Source organism: Macrotis lagotis, chromosome X (assembly GCF_037893015.1).
Source record: "Macrotis lagotis isolate mMagLag1 chromosome X, bilby.v1.9.chrom.fasta, whole genome shotgun sequence".
Taxonomy (NCBI): domain Eukaryota; kingdom Metazoa; phylum Chordata; class Mammalia; order Peramelemorphia; family Peramelidae; genus Macrotis; species Macrotis lagotis.
The window spans coordinates 44,755,692-44,776,599 of NC_133666.1; the positions used below are offsets into that span (position 1 = coordinate 44,755,692).

The 20,908-nt window shown below is 45.8% G+C and overlaps 1 protein-coding gene across 5 annotated transcripts in view; it reads left to right on the forward strand.

The window, feature by feature from the left end:
• GPR50 (G protein-coupled receptor 50) overlaps positions 1-20,908 on the forward strand; it is a 153,795-nt gene that overhangs the window by 16,125 nt on the left and 116,762 nt on the right. For 3 of the 5 annotated variants that reach the window (XM_074204264.1, XM_074204261.1, XM_074204260.1), the window contains one exon: positions 3,794-3,831. The exons of the other annotated variants lie outside the window; for them this stretch is intronic. The gene's annotated coding sequence lies outside the window, so the exon portion shown is untranslated. The remainder of the gene's footprint in view (positions 1-3,793; positions 3,832-20,908) is intronic. 5 annotated transcript variants of the gene reach the window in all.

Below are 20,908 nucleotides of genomic sequence, written 5' to 3' on the forward strand. Positions count from 1 at the left end.
CCCAATACAGTCTGTCCTTACTCTTCCAAGCCACCCAGCCTCCGACAGCTCGGGTACCCAGAGTTTGGTTTCGTTTGAGAAATAACCCTAAAGGGCAATATGAGCTCGGGCCCTCTTTCTGGTTTGTTCACCCAGTATAGACTGAACTGAACCAGTTTGTCTCCTCATTTTATCACAACTCAATGGTTAGTAACCCATTTTCTATTTAATCAAGTGTTGTCTCAATATCATATCACTAAGCAATTAATATCAATTAATATCAAAAGGACATTTACTGAAAAGTGTAGCAAGAACCAGAGTACCCTCTTGCAGCAAAACACATTGTCCCTTCTGTGTCTTTACTCTGGATAAAAATGGTCTCAAACTTACAGTGATAGTTACTGACATTCCTCCCTTCATCAGATCTCTTCTAAGGTTGGCACAGCTCATGAACTTGTTGCTCCTTCCCTTACAGAATATGGTATCTTCATAGCCAGGCATTTTTGGCCTGGGTCAGGCAGGTTATGCTTCAATGACTTGAACTCTGACCTCCTGTAGCTCTCCTTACAGTGCCTTGTAGGGAAGGCCAGAAGAGCCAGGAGCTAGCCCCAGTTGTTAGCCTGACTTGCCTAAGCTATACCCCTCCTTAACTAGCCCCAGCCTTCTGGAGATCAGGGTCATCCTTAAACCTTCTGGACAACAGGAAGAAAAGAGAGATTAGGTCTGTTTGTGTCCTTTATAAGCATACTAAGTTCAGTTTAGCTTTGAGTATTACTTTTTTTTTGAAAGAGTGGCGTTAAGTGACTTGTTCAAGGTCATATAGCTAGGTAATGGGGCGGCTAGGTGGCGCAGTGGATAAAGCAATGGCCCTGGAGTCAGGAGTACCTGGGTTCAAATCCAATCTCAGACACTTAATAATTACCTAGCCGTGTGGCCTTGGGCAAGCCACTTAACCCCAGTGCCTTGCAAAAACCTAAAGACAAAACAAAAACATATAGCTAGGTAATTATTATGCATCTGAGGTTGGATTTGAACTCAAGTCCTCCTGACTTCAGGACTCGTACTCTATCCACTGTGCCACCTAGCTGTCCCCTCAGTTTAGCATTTAATAAATTCAGCTGGAAGGCTAATTAGAAGACTTTTCTTCGCTATGTAGTAATTCTATGGGAAATAGAGAATAGCAGGTATGTGTCCTAAATTGAGAATAGTACCACTTTCTGCATATCATCATGCTCTTCCTTGACCAGGTTCCCTGAGCATCCCTTGAGGTTGGCATCAGGGAGCAGAATATACATTCTTTTTTTTTTTTTAGGTTTTTGCAAGGCACTGGGGTTAAGTGGCTTGTCCAAGGCCACAGGGCTAGGTAATTATTAAGTATCTGAGGTCACATTTGAACTCAGGTCCTCCCGACTCCAGGACCGGTGCTCTATCCACTGTGCTACCTAGCTACTTCGCAGAATATACATTCTTGTAGATCTGGGCTTGTATTATGATCAGACTTCTGTTAAACATATTTGATGCTAAAGGTAATAGGAAGCCACTGGGATTCCTTGAGCAAGGTAGTAATGGGGTTAGACCAACAGTGTAGGAATATGACTTGGACAGTTGAATGGAGAATGGTTAGAGTGGGGAGAAACTTAGACAGGGTCACCAGTGAGAAGAAGGAGGCAATAGTCCAGCTGAGGGGTAATCAGAGCCTGAAGCCTAGTTGTGGCTGCAAAGGGGTCACATGTGAGAGATGTTGTAGAGCCCCAAATGTCAAGTCTTGGCAAATGACTGGATGTGAGGAAGAAGTAAGAAAGAGTCAAGAATGACATTAATGTCACTGAGAACCTGAGGGAATGAAAGGATGATGGTGATAAAAGGGAAATTCAGAAGAGAGGAAGGTTTGGGTACAGAGAAGAGTTCCAGGTCAACATGGTGAGTTTGAGATAGCTACTGGGCATGTAGTTAAGTTGTCCAACAGGTTGTTGGTGTTGTGGGAGTGGAGCCCAGGTAAGAGACCTGTGACTAAGTAAAAAAGATCCGGGAGTCCTGCATAGACAAGATAATAAGAGTACATGGGAGCTGAAGAGATCACCAAGGGACACCATGATGAGGAACAGAGCTTTGGGGGAGACCTACAGTGATTGAGTTGTGGGAAGATCTGGCCAAAGATATTGTGAGGTAGCAGTCATCCTAGATGGGGGGGGGGGGAAGAGAGACGGGGGGGAGGGGAAGATAAAGAGAGAGAAGAGAGAAATGCTGTTGATCATGCTCTGCTCAGTGGCACTTGATTCTCTGACCCCAGTTCAGCCTAGGCACAGCCAAGGTGACTTTGTCTCTTTCTCCCCTGGGCAAAGTCACACACAACATTGGGGGAAAGGTCAAAAGTAGAGAGTCTGATGGTGCACAGTGGTAAAGGAGCAATAACCCTGAAAGGCAGGGAAGCCTGAAGTTCACAACTGGCAAATCCACTCTCTTGGGACCTCTCTGGATAGAAGACAGAAGTCTTTGAATTTGTATCATAAGCCCTGGTTCAGAGACTCTTTTTTTTTTTTTTTTTTAGGTTTTTGCAAGGCAAACGGGGTTAAGTGGCTTACCCAAGGCCATACAGCTAGGTAATTATGAAGTGTCTGTGAACTGGATTTGAACCCAGGTACTCCTGACTGCCGGGCTGGTGCTTTATCCACTATGCCACCTAGCTGCCCATGGTTCAGAGACTCTTGACAGGAAGGCAGACTTTGTAGTTGGTTTTTAAATGTAGGCCTGTCTGCTTTTGTTTAGAAAATGCATTTTTATTGATATCTTCAGTTTTTTCATTGCCAGAATTTCTCCTAGTATCCCTTCCTTGTGTCAGAAAGTCATCCTATATAATCAATTATATTTCTAAAAGTAAAAGTAGAAAAAGAAATTGGTAAAAATCAATCAATACCTACATTTTAAATGTCTGCAATGATATGCACTCGTTAGTGATGGTGCCCCATTCCCATAATCCTGTTCCTGTGGAGGCTCGGGGTGGGAGGTCTTGTGAACTTGGGAGGTCAAAGGTAGAACACATGAGAGAGGGCAGTTGGTTACTTGGTACCTAATGAAGGGTGAACCTGTCCAAAGCAGAAAAAGAGGGCAGGGTAAAACCTAGGTTCTTCTTTGGTAAGGGAAGGTAGTAAGCACTTATTGAATGCCTGCTATAGGCCAAGTGCTTTGCTATGGGCTCTGTTGATGTTCACAACAACCTTGGGAGGTGGGTGCTGGTATGATCTCTATCTCATAGTGAAGAAACTGGGGCAAACAGAGATTAAGTGACTTGTCCAGGGTCACTGAGCTAGTAAATAAATATCTGAGGCTGGACTTGAACTCAGGTCTTCCTGTCTGGAGGTCCAGCATTCTCTCTTCTGAATGAGGCAGCTGCCATGCCATATTTGTTCTTTGTAATTCTTCCACCTTCATTTCTGAATGTTCTGTAGTGGCGGTTCTTAGCACATCCAGTACTGTAGCCATGGTATGTAGTCTCCCAGACCCTGCTCATGTCCCCCTGCATCTGATCATGTCTTCATCACATTGGTGGGTTCTCACAGCCTAGTAACGTTCTGTCATATTCGGGTGCCACAGTCTGTTTAGACAATGCCCAGGTCATGGGCACCTGCTTGTTTACAGGTCTTTGCTATGGCCAAAAGAAGCTGTTGTGCAAATGTGCTCATCGATGGCCCCTTGGGGCAGATGCCCAGTCCTGGACTCTCTGGGCTAAGGGATGGGCAGTTGAGTCTCTTTTTTTGCATAATTCCGAACTGAGAAGCAACCTGTGGTGAATGTCATTTCTTCTCTTGACTTTTAGGTCCAGAGAGAGGAAGGGACTTGCCCAAGGTCACACAGGTAGTGTCAGTGCTGGGATTTGAACTCAGAAACTGACAGTAAATCTTGCCTTCTTTCCAGGCTTCAGATGTGGGCTCTGCCTAGTGTGGTCGCTGCTGTTGGGGAGGGAGGGCCTGGAGGACCCAGGGGAAGCAGGGCCAGGCCGGGTCTGCCTTTGAATGGGGGCTGCAGGGGACCCTGTGCTTCCGTGCGCGGCCATGTTTGCTACGCTTCCGTGCGTGTCCCTGCGTGCTCCGCTTGTGTACGTGCTCACGCGTGCTCCGCTTGTTGGCAGGTTGCGCGCGCACGTGTGCGGGTGCGCGTGCTCAGTCCGCGGCTGGGAGTTTATGCCCTCTGCTTCCCCCTGCTGGCCAATATCGTGAATGACACCTCTTAGTATTCTCAGAGGCCTCTGGCTTCCCTACCCAGAGCCAGTCAGTCCTTCCCTGCCTTCCTCCCTCCTCTCCTCTTCTTCCCCTTTTCCTGGGGATAAATAGGGAGAGGAAGATGTAGTTTCTCCCTGCTTGTCTCCTTATCCAGCAGTCTGTTTCCATGATGGCAGTCAGAGAAGTCCAGGAGGCCAGAGCTGGTACCTTGGCCCTTCTCATCCCAGCATGGCCTTTGAGAAGAAGCTGAAGGCTTCAGAGGACAGAGGTCAGGCCCAAATTTTCAAAAGTTACTGGTGGCAGAACCAAGTCCAGGTTCCGTTTTCCCTGCTTTCCATACCCTTACAGACCCAGAGAGCTCTTGCCTGCTTCTGGAAATAGATGCCATTTAGGGTAGTGGGAAGGGTACCCATCACAGGTCCTGGGTCAGGAGTGTTCTAACCCTGAGGAGCCCCCAGTCACATCTATGGGTCTTGGTTTTCTCTTCTGTAAACCTGGATCATCATTCTAGCTTACTTACCAGGGGGATTTGGGGAAAGCAAGTTGATTGTTACGCCTGAGAGCACTCGATTTGGGAGCAGTGGAGCTGAGTTCAAATGTCATTCTTGGCCAGTTTCTCCCATGTGATCTCAGGTAGATTTCTTTCCCTTCTCTGGGTCATTTTATTTTCTGTATTTTGATTCAGTTCCCTACAGTGCATGGAGAGAAAAGCTTGAGCTAGATGTCTAAATATCAGATATTCTCCCAGCCAGCCCTTACACATCTGAGAATTCAGAAGATCAGAACTGGGAGGTACTTCAACCTCATCTAGTTCTATTCTTTCCTTTTATGTAGGAGCACACTGAGTTCTAGAAAGGGTTAGGGGCCTTCCCATGCTCACATACTTTAGAACATGAATTTACTTCCCTGTGTGTCCAGGTCTCCTTATTCCAAGTCCAGGGTCTTGTTGACTACACATTGCTCTGGTCCAGGGCCTTCTCAACTCTGGACCTCAGTCGCTCCATTTGAAAAACGATGTGTTAAATTGGATCATCTCCAAGGGCTCTTCCCATTATGGAATCCTGGCAGTGCCAAGATCCAGTCAAGGATGTCAAGGGGTGGAAACACAATTCAAAATAGCTTTAAGTCACTCAAAAGTCTCTTAATAAAGGTTCCCCAGTGGAACACATGGTGTCAAGGACCTATATCCTTGGAAGACAAGCATGGAAACTCAAGTACATTGTGTATTATGGACTATACAGAATTTCTCCTCATAGGTACACATCTCATCTTTGCTTCCATATCACTAAAGGTTCCAGAATATTCCTTCCATTGGTTACCAGTTAAGATGATGCAAAGCTTGCTTCTTAGCCATTCAAACCACTTCCCTCTACTGCCATGGCCTAGGATTCAACTCCCTTGTTTTTCTTCTCATACAGCATCCCAGAGATTTGACATGGAGTATCATGGTATGATGAGTTAGGATGAGTTAGAGTGCTTTCTTGATGCTCACAGCCATAGTCGGCAAGGAGAATATGAATGGCTGAGAAATACAGCTGAATGTGACCTCCCTGACCCTTCCTGTCTCATGGAGCAGCCTGCTAAGTGATGGAATATGCCCTTAGTTTGAAATTTACCTAGGGTTTTCACACAAAGGGCCTGTCACAACAGTTGTCACTTCACAGTTAGGGCAATGCAATTAAGAAACATGAACTAGTAGTAAAAGTAGAATTTCTAAAACAATCAGGATAAGAAAGGTAGAATTCCAACAGGACTGCATCAACAAACTTTCCAGAGCATTTCATTATCTACTTCTAACTAGAATTCAATATAAAGGGGCCATAGGCTTCTCTGGTTATTGACTTGGTGAATACTTTTCCATTGAACAGAGCCAATAGGGGAGGCAGACCTGAGACACAACAAGGTGGGGGAAGGAGGACTGAAGGTTTGGACTTTGCCTCAGGGATCCACATGAGTATATTTGATGAGGGGGAGAGACCCAAGAGAGAGAGAGAGAATCAGTGGGGTCCTTGGCCTTGGCATCATGAAGGGCATGTACTGCCATGTCAATTGAGCACAAGTGGCCCAGTCGCCAATTGTATGTTGGATCTAATGAAATGTCAGAAAGAAAGACGTCTAAGATATGGTGCTCCTTGAGAACCAGAGCTTCATTTTGGTTATTTTGCCTCTTTCGTACTGAAGGCAGAGCCTGTAAGAGGACTTTAATGCATTTTGGGTGAATTTAGAGTACTCCAGTCTTTTCAGATGACAAGATGATAAATCCTAGGACAAGTAACTTATCAAAGTTCATAGGGCAAGTTCTCACATTCTCAGTCGAGTCCTTTATTTCTTTAAACTACCAAAGGACCAAATGCTAACCTGGAGAAGGGGGAAATAGATGCCCAAAGAGGAGAAAGAGTCACACAGGTAAGAAAGCAGCTGTGCTAACAGGAAAGCACCCAGGACCTGAGGGCTAACTCTCCTAGGTAAGAAGAGTCACATAGGTTGGAAGGACCCCCCAGGGGTGGCATCAGATTCTTGTGATTGAGGCAGAATAGACAGGAAATAAGACCTGAAGGCAGGTCAATTCAGGGTTAGTCCTTGGAGAAGAGATAACTAGTACAGGAACCTTCCTTTTCTCATCATCCTAGTGTCATGATCATCATACTTCTGTTCTCCCTCTGGCCTTCACTCCCCCTTCCAGTATCATCAAAGGGTCTTGGGCCAGGACATCACAAAATGTCCAGAAAAAATATCCAGAGACCATTGCAAAGAAGAAGCCCCCATCCATTTGAGTACTTGAGGCAAAGCCTCACCCTTCTATACTCTGTTTTGTCTCAGGTCTGCCTCCCCTGCTAATTCTGACTCAATGGAAATATATTAATTGTGGTAGAAGAAAATCAGGAGTTTGAATCCTAGGTTGCATCAAAAGAGGGAAATGGTGTGAATGGCTTAAGAAAAGTGAGCTCTAGGGGCAGCTAGGTGGTGCAATGGATAGAGCACCGGCCCTGGAGTCAGGAGTACCTGAGTTCAAATCGAATTCAGACACTTTACAATTAGCAAGCTGTGTGGCCTTGGGCAAGCCACTTAACCCCATTGCTTTGCAAAAAAAAAAAAGAAAGAAAAGTGAGCTCTGCATAGCCATAACTGGTAACTCAGGGAAAGAATATTCTGTAACCCTTAATGATAAGGAAGCCAAGGTGAATCTTGACAAGGAAAGCTTCTGTCTAGTCTATACCACATAATGTATTTGAGTTCACATGTTTGTCTTCCAAAGGCTTTACAGGTCCTTGATACCTTTCATGCTATCAGAGAACCTTGACCAAGAGACCTGTGGGTACCAGGGGAACTGTCTTGCAAGGTCCTTGTGTCTCCCTCTCTGCCTCTCTCTCTCTATTTCTCTCTTTCTCTCTCTCTCCCTCCCTTCTTCTGTCTCTCTCTCTTTCTCTGGTTGTCACACACTGGGCAGTACTCTACCCTGGCATTGTCAGCATACTAGAATGGGAAAGGATCATAGAGATCATACAAGTTAATCCCCATCATTTTTCCTATGAAGAAACGGAGACTCAGAGGGGAGAAGGCCCTGGGTCATACCACAAAGTCAGCAAGACTTGGTGCAAGGAGCCCTGAGTTCTCAAGTCAGTTCTGCAGGTTCTGAGCTGTGTAACCTGGGCTTCTGGGCCTATATAAGGAAGGGGTTCAACTAGATGAATTGGAAGCTCTCATCTAGCCCTGATGCCCCGTGGTCTCCAACTGCACCGGGGTGGTGAGTGACAGAACTAGAATAAACAGGGAGATAGGGAGCTTCTGACCAACATGAGCAGAGGTCCTGGTCATTCTTCTCTCTATTGATTCCTTGAACCTACTGGGGAAAAAAAAGGGAGAGGGGAGAGGGGAGAGGGAGAAGTACAAGGCTAGGGCCAGAGGAGGAGGTGGTGCAATGGGGAGAGAAGACCAGCAGAGGGAGGCAGAAGAACACATTTGTGTAACTGCTATGGCCCACACCAGTCTGGGGCTTCAGGTCCCAAATCCTAGCCTTCCCTTTTTACTTTTCTGACCAACTTCATCATCCCTAGGCTTTTTTTTTTTTAACCCATGTGACTTTAATTTAGGGTTAGTCAAAACATAGCTGAGGCCACACCCCAGCCCAATGCCTGATTGGGGGAAGCCAATGAGCTAAAAATGTTTTTGGTTTGTTTTTTTTCTTTTTACATTTTAAAAGAAATTTATTTCAATCTAGTTTGATGTACAGAAAGAGACACCAGGCTGGATTTGGCCTGCTGACCCTATTGGTCACATCAACACTAAGGCACCAGGACCTCTCTCCCCTCCCTAAGCCTTATTAACTTTTCTAAAAAATTAGCCGACTCAAGCCTGAGGCTCAGTGCTCCTCTTCCATCTAGACTTTTGAACCTTTTTTCCTTAATTCTCATTTTTATTTTTATTTCTAATTACATGTAAAGTTAGTTTTCAACATTAATTTTTTAATTTTTAATTTTTTTAGGTTTTTGCAAGGCAATGGGGTTAAGTGGCTTGCCCAAGGCCACACAGCTAGGTAATTATTAAGTGTCTGAGGTCAGATTTAAACTCGGGTACTCCTGACTCCAGGACCGGTGTTCTATCCACTGCGCCACCTAGCTGCCCCTTTATTTTTCTTTTTAAAGAAAGATTTTATTTAATTTGAGTTTTACAATTCCCCCCCATTCTTGCTTCCCTCCTCCCACCTCCCACAGAAGGCATTCTGTTAGTGTTTATATTGGTTCCATGATAGACATTGATCTCAGCTGAATGTGATGACAGAGAAATCATATCCTTACAGAAGAAAAATAAAGTATGAGATAGTAAAATTACATAGTAATATAATGCTCTTTTCTTTTTCTAATTTGATTTTAATAGTTTTTGGTCTTTGTTCAAAGTCCATAATTCTTTCTCTGGACACAGATGCTATTCTCCATGTAGACAGCTCAAAATTGTCCCTGGTTTTAACATTTTTTTTTTTAGGTTTTTGCAAGGCAAATGGGGTTAAGTGGCTTGCCCAAGGCCACACAGCTAGGTAATTAGTAAGTGTCTGAGACCGGATTTGAACCCAGGTACTCCTGACTCCAGGGCCGGTGCTCTCTCCACTGCGCCACCTAGCCACCCCTCAACATTCATTTTTTGGTAAACTTTTGGGTTCCACATTTTTCTCCCTCTCTCCCCGTGACAGTGAATAATCTAATATAAGTTGTATATGTGCAATCACGCTAAACATATTTCTACATTAGTCATGTTTTAAAAGAAGTACAAGGGAAAAAACATGAGAAAGAAAAAAAATTAAAAATTTTTTAAAGTGAAAACAGTATCTTTTGGTCCACATTCAGACTCCATAGTTCTTTCTCTGGATTTGGATGGCATCACAAGTCCTTCAGAAATATCTTTGATTGGGGCGGCTAGGTGGCGCAGTGGATAGAGCACCGGCCCTGGAGTCAGGAGTACCTGGGTTCAAATCCGGTCTCAGACACTTAATAATTACGTAGCTGTGTGACCTTGGGCAAGTCCCTTAACCCCATTGCCTTGCAAAAACCTAAGGAAAAAAAAAGAAATATCTTTGATCATTGTACTTCTGAGAAGAGCTAAGTCCTTCATACTTGATCATCTCGCAATGTTGCTATTAGTGTGTACGGTACTTTCCTGGTTTCTGCTCACTTCACTCAACATCAGATCATACAAGTCTTTCCAGGCTTTCTAAAATCCAGCTGCTCATTATTTATTACAGAAAAATAGTATTGCATCACATTCATATACCATAACTTGTTCAACTATTCCTCAATTGATGGGCATTCCCTCATTTTCCAATTCTTTGCCACTACAAAAAAGAGCTGCTCTAAATATTTTTGTACATTTAGGTCTTTTCTCTTTTTTTAATGATCTCTTTGGGATACAGACCTAGTAGTAGTAATGCAGGATCAAAGGGTATGCATAATTTCATTGCCCTTTGGGCATAGTTCCAAATTGCTCTCCAGAATGGTTGGATTAATTCACAGCTCCACCAACAATGCATTAGTGTCCCAGTTTTCTCACATCCCTTCCAACATTGATCATTTCCCTTTTTTTGTCTTATTAGCCAATTTGATAGATTTGAAATAGTACCTCAGGGTTGTTCTAATTTTAGGCCTTTAAACCTTTATAAATTTAGTGGGTCACCTTCACCCTGAGGATTCAGTGTCCTTCTCCATTTTAAGGCCTATTTCCATAATTTTTTTTCATTGGTTACCTCAGTATCCTATTCAGAAGAGTAGGACATCTCTCCTCTAAGAAGAGGAAGCCTACACTAATGAAATCACAGGTGCAATCAACGCCCAAAAATATTAGCTTGGTAGCCTGATGGAAAGAGAATACTAGATGAGTCAGACAGAGCATCTGCATCCAAGTGTGACCTTTGCCCCTTCACTATGACCTGGGTGATCTTAAGCACAGTCTTTCACTTCTGTGGACCTCAATTACTTCATTTGTGTAATGACTGAGGATCTCTATGGTCCTTTCCAGCTCTGACTCTATTACCCATAGAGTCAGATGAGCAGTCAGCCAACAACATGTCAGGGGCTTCAGTTTACCAGGGACTAAGTGGTAAGTTGCTGGTGCCACTAAACAGAGCCAGACACAGGAAAGGCAGAAGTTCCTAGGCCCAAACTTCTCTCACTGGTCAACACAATTTATGACCTTTCTTCTGGAAAAGCCGTAACTGCTCTGGGGTGGGGGTGGGGGTGGAAGGAGAAGTTCAAGAGAGTTTCCAGAGGTCTCCTCCTCTTCTTTCTCCTTTTCTCCCTTTCCCCAAACCCGCTCAGCCCTTGGTGCTGTCACCAAAACTTGTCTCAGCCAGATGTTGATAGGAATGAAGCAGATGGTAAAGAAGTTAGACCCTCTGAAAGGGATACTTGATTTCCCAAAGAGGACTTTCTGAATCCAAGTGATAGTCCAGTTGGTGATTTTGAGTTTGTTTTGTAAAGCTTGGGCAGTCTAAGATCTTATATGAGCATTTCAAAGGAAAAAAAAGGTTAATAGAAATAAAGATGAAATTTTTTTCCCCAACTAAATTCACAGATCCCCTGAAATCTTATCCATGGAAGAACCCCCATACTCATTTGCACCATTGTGTTAGAGTACTTCACAGGCCTTCAAGTACAACATTCAGCAGCCCTTAGTGACATAAGGACTATTGGAACCTGAAAGTAGGGAGTCTGCATGTGTGGGAATGGGCTGCCCAGATACTACCACACTATTTTGCTTTTGATCATTCAATGACTTGTCCTTGTTTTCCATGTATTTCATGTTTGAGTCTTATTTCCTCAAGTAAATTATGATCTCTATTAGGGCAGGGGTTTCATTTTCTACTTCTTTTATAAAATAATTTCTTAGATGGGGCTCCAGAAAGTGAAAAGAATTTCTCAAAGTCTCATGGAAAGGAGAAATGGAGTCAGGCCTTACCATTGGTTATTGATTGCTTGTTTTTCTTTGTTGCGAGGCAATGAGTTTAAGTGGCTTGCCCAAGATCACACAGCTATGTAATTATTAAGTGTCTGAGGTTAGATTTGAACTCAGGTCCTCTGACTTCAGGGCTGGTGCTCTATCCATTTTGTCGCCTAGCCACCCCAATTTCTTGTTTTTCTATTCTCCCTTAGCCCAGAGCATGCATAAATAAGGTGTGAGGGGAACTCAGAAGTCCTTGGATCTAATCCTTCATTTTACAGAGCAGGAAATAAGAGGTTCGAAAATTGAAATGACTTATACAGGGTCACATAGCTAGTCAATGACTGAGTTAGGATTTGAACCTAGATCCTTTGACTCCAAATCCAGGTTGTAGTGACTGCTTATTGAACGAATGACCAAGTGAATGAGAAAGTAGTCCCTATCATCAAGGAACTGATAGCCCATACTGACAAAGGGTCAGAGACTTGGTTCTGGTTGCAATGAACAGTGAGTATTGATTGGGTGCCCTAATCTCCATTGTCCAAATCAGTGATATCTGCATGCTGAAAGTCTCCAGGGAAATGCCCTGATCTCATTGGCTGGAAATAGGGCATTATGTAGAAGATGGAGACATTTTGAACCCTTAGTGGCAGTATAAATAAATATTTTATTTTTCTCCAATTGCATGTAAAAACAATTTTAACATTCATTTTTTAAAATTTTCAGTTCCAAATTCTCTCCCACTCTCTCTCCTTCCCTCTTCTCCTCCTCCCTGAGATGGTAAGCAATTTGATATAGTTTTTACATGTGCAATCATACAAAACACATTTCCATCTTAGTCATGTTGGAAAAGAAAACACAGACCATAAAAAAAATTCACATAAAAAAAGTGGAAAATAGTATGCTTTGATTTCTCTCCAGATTCTGTTAGTTTTTTCCTCTGGAGTTGGAAAGCATTTTTTACTTTGAGTCCTTTGGAATTGTCTTGGATCATTGTATTGCTGGAAATAGCTAAATCATTCATAGTTGATCATCATACAGTTTTGCTGTGTTCTTCTGTTCTGTTCCCTTCATTTTGCATCAGTTCATGTAAGTCTTCCCAGGTTTTTCTGAAACCATACTGATCATCATTTCTTATAACACAATAATATTCCATTACAATCATATGCTACAACTTGCTTTTTTTTTTTGCAAGGCAAATGGGGTTAAGTGGCTTGCCCAAGGCCACACAACTAAGTAATTATTAAGTGTCTGAGGCCAGATTTGAACTCAGGTACTTCTGACTTCAGGCCCAGTGGTCTATCCACTGAGCCACCTAGCTGCCCATATACTACAACTTGTTTAGCCATCCTTTTAATTTCCAGTTCTTTGAGTGGCAGATTTTCTAAATGGAATAACTTTCTAATAAAAGGGAATCCACGAGTCTCAGAAGCTAAGAAGCAGATTCAACTCCATTATCTGGGGCTCTGCTTTAGCTCTCCAAGCGGTCCATGTGAGTGAGGTATCCATAATGTCCCAAAAGGTTTTACCACCTAAAACATTAAAGAAATTTTTCCACAATAGGAATGAAGTTTTCCTCATGGCTTTCTTCAGGCATAGGAATATCCTCTGTCCTAGCTACCTTCCATGTTGCTGGTATCTAGGTCCAGTGTTAGAACAGGAAGGCATCCATTTTTTGGGGGAGAAGAGATTTCTTAGGAGGAAAGGGAAATTCATTCTACAACTTTCTGGTTGAATCATTTCTAAAAGTGAAGTACAGGGCCCCAGTTTATAGATACACAATTGGAAGAGACCATGGAGGCCATCTCATCTATATCCCTCTCTGCCTGAGGAGACCCATGAGACCCAGGGGAATAGGAAGATTCAAAGTCATGTGACACAGTCAAGCAGAGGCTGAACTCTGGACTTGGAGGTGGAAGAGAACTAGAAGGGGGGAAAATTATATTATAGAAATAATGGAAGGATTTGTCTTTTGTGAATTTTGAGGTTAATATGTGCATTTCATTTGAAGAACTGAGAATATTTGGCCTAGATAGATATCTTCAAGTGCATGAATGGCTTTCTTAAGGAATAGGAGCTGGCTTATTCAATTGGGCTTCAGATGATAAAACCAGGAACAATAATTGAGAGAAGAGTATATAGGAAGGAGTAAGGTGTAAGAAGACTGGAAAGGTAGGAAGGGCTAAGGCTGGGAAGGTCTTTAGAAGCCAAGCAGAAGAATTTAGTTTTGATTCTGGTGGCAATAGGGAGTTATTGGGGGTTTATTGCAAAGGAGAGTGGCATAGTCAAACTTGTACTTTAGCAAGATCATTTTGGAAGCTTAATAGAAAATGGACAGAAGTCAGGAAAGGTTTGAGGCAGAGACACCAGCCGGCAAACTATTGCAACAGCCTTAGGTGATGAGAACTTAAACAGAGTGATGACAGTATCAGAGGAGAGAAGCTGAATTTGAGAGATGTTATATAGGTCAAAATAACAGGACCTGTCAACAGATCGGATATGTGGAATGGATGTTAGAGAGGAGTGGAAAATGACACCCTGATTGTGAGCCAGGAGATCTGAGAGGGTGGTGATGCCCTTTATAGAAGTATGGATGTTAGGTTATGGTCAAAGATAAATTTAGTTTTCAACAAGTTGAGTTTGAGATGCTTATGAGGCATCCAGATGGCAAAGAGATAGTCAGGGATTCAAGATTGGAGCTCAAGAGAGAAGTTAGGGCTGAATATAGAGATTTCCAAGCTATCTGCATAGTGATGATCATTGAACCCTAGGGTTGATGAGCTCACCAAACAAAAGTATACAGAGGGAGAAGAGACGATGGCTCAGGACAGAGCTTTGGGGATGCTCATAGGTAGTGGATATGGCCTGGATGAAGAACCAGCAGAGGAGATTGTGGAATCATCAGACATGGAGAAGGAGACCCAAGAGAGAACAGTTGCAAAGACCTAAAAGTGGAGCTTATGCAGGAGAAGATGATGGTCAAGAGTGCCAAGGCTTTAGTGAGATCTAGAAAGAGAGAATTGAGAAAAGACCACTAGAATCGTCAAATAAAAGATTACTGGAGATTTAGATCACTGGGGACAAATTCAGTCAAATTATGAATTCAGACTTAGGAAGGTTCAGAAGAAAATGAGAGGAAGGAAAATGGAGTCACCGATTGTAGGTGAACCTAGAAGGGGAGGACAGATACAGGATGATGCCTAGGAGGACTGGAAGGGTAAGACCAGAGCTTTTGAAGGTCACAACTGGCCTAGGGGACTAGAGTAAGGAAATACGGCTTATAAGTATTCCACTACTCTGGGCCAAGAGAGTTTTCTTTACTTACAGGCTGTTATCCTGTTGTATTATTTCTGAATTTGTATATTCTCTTGTCCCTTGTAAATCACTCCTAGGAAATTGTGCTCTGGAGTATGTGGACATACAGAGGAAAGAGGAAAGTAGGAGCTGGATGTGGACCCCAAGAAAAAGGGGAGCCTTGGAGTTAGGGAGAGGGTGCAGTGAGCCTTTGACCTGAAGCTGCCAAGGAGACTCAGGACCTAGATAAATCAGGAACTCCCATATTAGGAACTTTGCTGTGATCAGGGCAAACCCAGAAAGCAATATAAGGGAGAGTGTTTCTAAGACCTGATACATAGGACCCTTTGGATCATTCCCAAGTAGCATATGGCCCTCCTTGGGCCCAGAAATGGAGCTAGCAGAGTCTCTGTGACAAGGATGTTCCAGCTGAGGGTGGTGGTAGGGGGCGGGATTAAAGCAGTCTGTTCTCAGGACCCGGGATCATACAGGTCATGAAGGGCAGAGGCAGGATGCTATCCCAGGTTCTCTAGCTCCCTATCTAACCCTCCTCCATGGCACTATTTTAGGAAACCTCAAATGAAGGGAACAAAAAGGACAAAGGCTGAGATCCTCTTGAACCCTGAGATTCTGTGAAACTCAAATTCTGGAGCCTGATGGATAGGGTCATGAATGAGTAGGGGCCCACTCACCATTATAGTAGGAACCTGCCCTTCCTTTTCTTCCCTGTATCCCTTTCCATTCTTCCTAAAGGCAGGAGATGGAGCACTGGACCTGGAGTCATGAAGACCTGAGTTCATATTCACACTCAGACACTAGCTATGTGATCTTGGCCAGGTGACTTAATTTCCGTTTGCCTTAGTTTCTCCAACTGTAAAATGGGAATAAAAGCATCTACTTCACCCTGTTGGTGTGAGGAAGATTAAGTGAGATATTTGTAACATGCTTAGTACAGGGACTGCTATATAGCAGACCCTTTATTAAGTGCTTCCTTTCTTCCCCCTTCTCATCTTCTGAAGGAGTACACAGGGTAGAGTAGATATGAGGAGGAAGGGAAATGTTCCCCATTCCTCTAGGATTTCCCTCTCCTCTCCCACCTAATCCTCAATGAGAGGTGGGGGAGTTGAAAAGGAGCAAAAGGCTCACCCCCAGAAACAGACCTTTAATTACCAAGTCTATTTGGCTGGGGAATTGTGAGCAGGAGAGAAGGCTGGAAGCCGGAGGACTCAGAAGTTTCAGGCCAGATAGCTCAGTGAACAGTCCTGTGGGAGCCCCAGGAGGCAGAGGGGCTGCATGGCCACTTGGGGCACCACCCAGCCCATTTCAATGCTGCTGCACAGACTTGCAGGCTTCTCTAACCTGGGCCCACGGCTCTATTAGATGATGCTCTGGCCCCATGATCCAGTTCACCAGAGGCAGGGACAGAGGCTGCCAGGAAGACATTTTGACCCCATGCAGGCGCCATGGCTGGCAGGCTGACTGAGGAGAAGCTTGAGAAGAGAGGACTCTAGCTGCCTTGGCCTCTCCTGGCCTCCTTTGGCCCATCTCAGGGGCCTTGCTCCCCCAAAGTCCCTGTTTCCTGCTCCCCTCCAGGCAGCTCTTTGCTGGGAAGATGGTGTATCCTAATCAAACCAAGGCTGGAGGCCTGCCAGCCCCTCCCTCCTATGGTCCACAATCTCCCTTCACTGCCTGGGCCATCCAAGCATGTTATTTCCCCAAGAAGAAGGTTCACTTGCTAGAGTTTAATGAAATAATTAAGCTGTTCAAATGAGAAAGCTTCTACGTAATTACCCAAGCTCTAGTCCCAAGAAGGAAGGCACTACCCAAAGGGTGCTATGGAGAACAGCTTCCCCATCCCTGGGACTGCCAAGGACCCGTGTTTTCACTCAGGGCCCTTAGTGCTGGCCCACTGTGCTGCGGGCACTGCTCACTAACTGGCACCTGTGGACGGTTGATAAAAGTCTATGTGACCCCCTTTCTCTTGCCTCCCCACTGTAACCCCATGGCAGTGATTCATGGTTCTGGCAGAGTCCCCAGCCCTGTTCTACCCAGTTACTCTCTCAGGGCCCTCCCTGGTTCTTGGTCTTCCATACACTTTTCCTTGCCCAGTCTCTTTGCCGTGTGTATGTGTGTGTGTATGTGTGTGGGGTTGTTCCATGATATTTCCTCTCAGTGATGGACAAAACCCTAGCCGTATCCACCAGAACAGAGCCTTCCCTCCCCTGGATCTTTCCTATTACACAGGACAGTAAAGCTGGTAACAGCACTAAGACTTTGGGGACACTGTATATACTTGGAGGAATCTATAATTGCATCCATTGGGGTCCCTCCAAGGAAATGGTTTCCATGACACGTCCATGCCTGCCAATCTTGGACAATTTTTGCCCTTCTCCTTCCATCAGTCATCCCCCCTAAAGTCTACCCAACACAATGTTGTGGGGTGGGGAACTGGTGATGGGGTGCAGGGCCTCCCTCCGTGGGTTGGTTAGCATACTTCCTGGTTCCCTTCATCGTACACAGACTTTGAAAGTTTTAGTGTAACTCATTTGCTTTCATTAAATATGGTATCTATGGCCATTTTGACAATAAATCAGGTTTCAGAGTCATTAATCAGAATCCCAATCCCCCAAGGTGTCTCTATGAGAAAACCAGATTCAATATCCATCATTTGGAATTTCCAGGCTCATAACCCAGGAACACCTGCAAGCTGTACTAGGTGACTGGACAGTAAGGGGACAAGTAGCACCTACCAAGGCCAGAGCTCAGGCAAGAGGGATGGTTTCAGTTGGATCCCTCACCAGGCTACTCGAGCCCTAGGATGGAGGCACCCCTGGACCTTCTTGAGTTTCTGAGAGAATGGCAGCTCTGGGCAGCTCCCCAATACTGCTATGGCAGACTTGGACCCCCCAAAGTTGTCAACCTGCTCCTCCCTTGTGGCCCCCACCAGGGAGCTTCTGGGATCCAAACCCTAACCCTGGTCTTTGGTTAGAATGGACATTCAAGAGAGCTGAAATCAGGGGACTGCACCCCGTGCTTCTCTTCCCTTCCTGACAAAGTTGGGCTGCACAGTGAAAAGGAGGCACAGGAGAGAGGATCATAGAGATGGTTGGCTTAGAGCTGGAAAGGAAAAGAACTCACCGCCTCCAAATCCTTATTTAATGGAGGAAGAGGTCTTGGGGGAAGAACAGTGAGGTGGCATGCCACTGGGTCACTATGTGGCAGGGACTGAGTCTTAAGAGGACAGGAAAGGTAGAGAAAGAGGCCACTGAGGCTGAACTGGAGCCTCTGGTCAGCCAGGGAGTAAGGCAGGATTCAAAGCAGGTCCTCTGTCCATACTGCCATGCCATCATATTGTTGAAGGCTTGCCCACCCGCCCAGAAAGGTAATGGCCATACCCCATCCCTTGGTGCTAATAGACAACACGAGCCAGAGTCCCCTCCCTGAAGCACATGGCTCTGCCCAGAGGAAGGCCTCCTATTTGGGCTCAGGTTCCAATGTAGAACCTTAGAAGCTGAACCCAGAGGCTGCCAAGTGATTGATGGTGCCCAGCTCTGACCACTCACTCCCTCTCATCCTGCTGGGTCGGAGGAAAAATCAACCATACCCACATTCTGAGGTTCACTCCTTACCCTGTCATCCAGACAGGAAAGCTGGGTCCTGGCTTTGGTTCATCTAGAGGTCACAGTTTTATTGGGCATGTGGTTTGGTTTGTCTTTTCTGCTCTCCCCACCAGCCAGACTAGACTGGGCCCCCAACAGCTGCTCTGACCCCCCTCCTCACTTGGAGATCTGATTCTTTCTGGATCCTTGCTCACAGCTGCCAGCCCTTGGCTGCTCTGCCCCAGCAGACCCAATGGGCCTCTGTCCTGGTGGTAGACCCCACATCCCCACGCAGCCCCCATGTCATTGCCTGCCCAGGGGGGATTCTGCTTCCTGTCAGGCCCTTCCTTGCCTCTACTTGGTTGGAGGCCCTGAGCCCTGCCCTCAGCTGGCTTTCTCTGGCCTCCCTTTCTGCCCATCTGGCCCCTCCTGCTGATTTGAAGGGGTTGGAACTGGCCTGCTCCTTCTGGCTTTGTTGCCTTTCTTTTCTTTCCTGTGTGGCTGGGCTTCCTCATGCCAACCTTGGCCTGCTTCCTCTGCCCATGCTGCCCAGCTTGCCCCTTCTCTTGCCACAGAATTCCTGGACGGGAGCATCTGCCCACTGGACTTACAGTAGTACTTACATATCCTGTCCATCTTCTGCTTCCAATGGGCTGGGCGTCAGGCCCATCAACTCAACACACACACACACACACACACACAGATAGGGTTCTTTGACTACTATGCTTTCTAGCCTTGGCCCTGCCTGGCCCAGCCTGGCCTGCCCAGCCCTGACACTCCTGCCCAGGCAGGTGTCCTCCCAGGGGCTTAATCTCAAGGCTAGCCCTAAGGGGCAGGAGTCCCGGACTCTGCTTTGCCATGGAGTTGCCTGTCTCTTGCTCCAGCTGCTCTGAGACCAGCCTGGAGCCTCTCTGAAATCTCCCTGAACCCCCCCCCCCCAACCAAGGAGACAGTGTCCCACAGGGAGCCGTTGAAGCTGACATCTGTGGGTGCCACATTCTGCCCTGCACCCAAGGTTGGGCGAGTTGGTCTGGTGACTGGCCTGCTTCCTGTGGAGGTCCCTGGAGGAAAATACCCAGGCTGCCTCTCCCACTCCTCTCCATTCAGACTCCCCTGCAGGTCAAAGGTATTGACAGGCCACCAAGCAGCTTGGGGACATGCTGGCTGATATCAGCAGGGTATTTGCCTGGGGAGCTCACCCCACTTCTTTTCTATCCTTGGAGACCCGATGGAAACTCTCATTAATGAGTTGGCATCACAGGGATTTATCCATCCTTCTAAAGCACTGTCAGTCCTACCTGGAGGCCTGGTCACTAGGTACATTCATTCATTCATTCATTCAAGCCACAATTATTGGAACATGTCTTAAGAGGAAAAGCAAAAGGAAGGGAAAAATCACACCCCTATAGGGCAGGCCATATGCAGAGTGCTCTACACAGAGAATTTTGTTGGATCCTCACAACATGGAGAATTAGAAGCTGGTTGGTCTTTGTGATTCCTTTATCTCCTTGCTCCAGGTCCCCCTCCCCTCAATGGTCAGAGTGATCTTCCTAAAGCAGAGGATCGACCAGTTTACCCATGTGGCCACCCCATCCAGTGAACTGCAGGGGCTCCCTGGCTGATCTCTGAGATCCACCAGAGAAGCCCTTGTCTGGCTTGGACAACCTTAGCCCTGCCTCCTTGTCTGGGTTCCTTCCACCTTCTCTCATATTCCATCTCCTGACCCTGGGCCCTTTGCCCTGGCTGTCCCCCATGCCTAGAGGACTCTCCCTCCTCATCCCTGCTTCCTGGTGGCCCGCTTCCTACTGCCACAGCTAAAACCCCACCTTCTGTGAGACGCCTTTGCCAGTCTCTGGGGGCCATCTCCCATGTCTCCAGCCCCTGTGTCAATGTTCCCCTGGCTGTTTGCCTGTTACCTCCCTTTAGACTATGGACTCCACGAGGACAGGGCTTGTTGTCTGGTGTTAGACTTTGTGTCTCCCACATTTCCCATGACTCCTTGCATATAGCAAGGCTTCCTGGATGCTTGCTGAGCTGCCTTGACTCTGTCTCTCTCTGGCGCCATGGGGCTGAAAGACCACTCTGGGACCCCCTTCCCCCTCGTGACCCTGGCACCCTGCTCAACATTTGTTCTCTGGAATCAGACACTTGATACCTGTTGCTGGTCTTTGTTGGCAGTTACTGAATCTCTTATGGAAACTTGCCCCTCCCACTGGGTGCAAGGGCTGGTGTGGGCCCCTCACACTCACAGGGGTCTGCTGGGGACGATGGGAGCCTGTGTCCCTGATCTAGGGGATGTGAAGGGCTCCATTTAGCTTGGAATCACCTGCTCCCAATGCTTGGGATACTTGGTGAATGGAGAGAATGCATCTGTAAGCTGATCATTGAGTGATC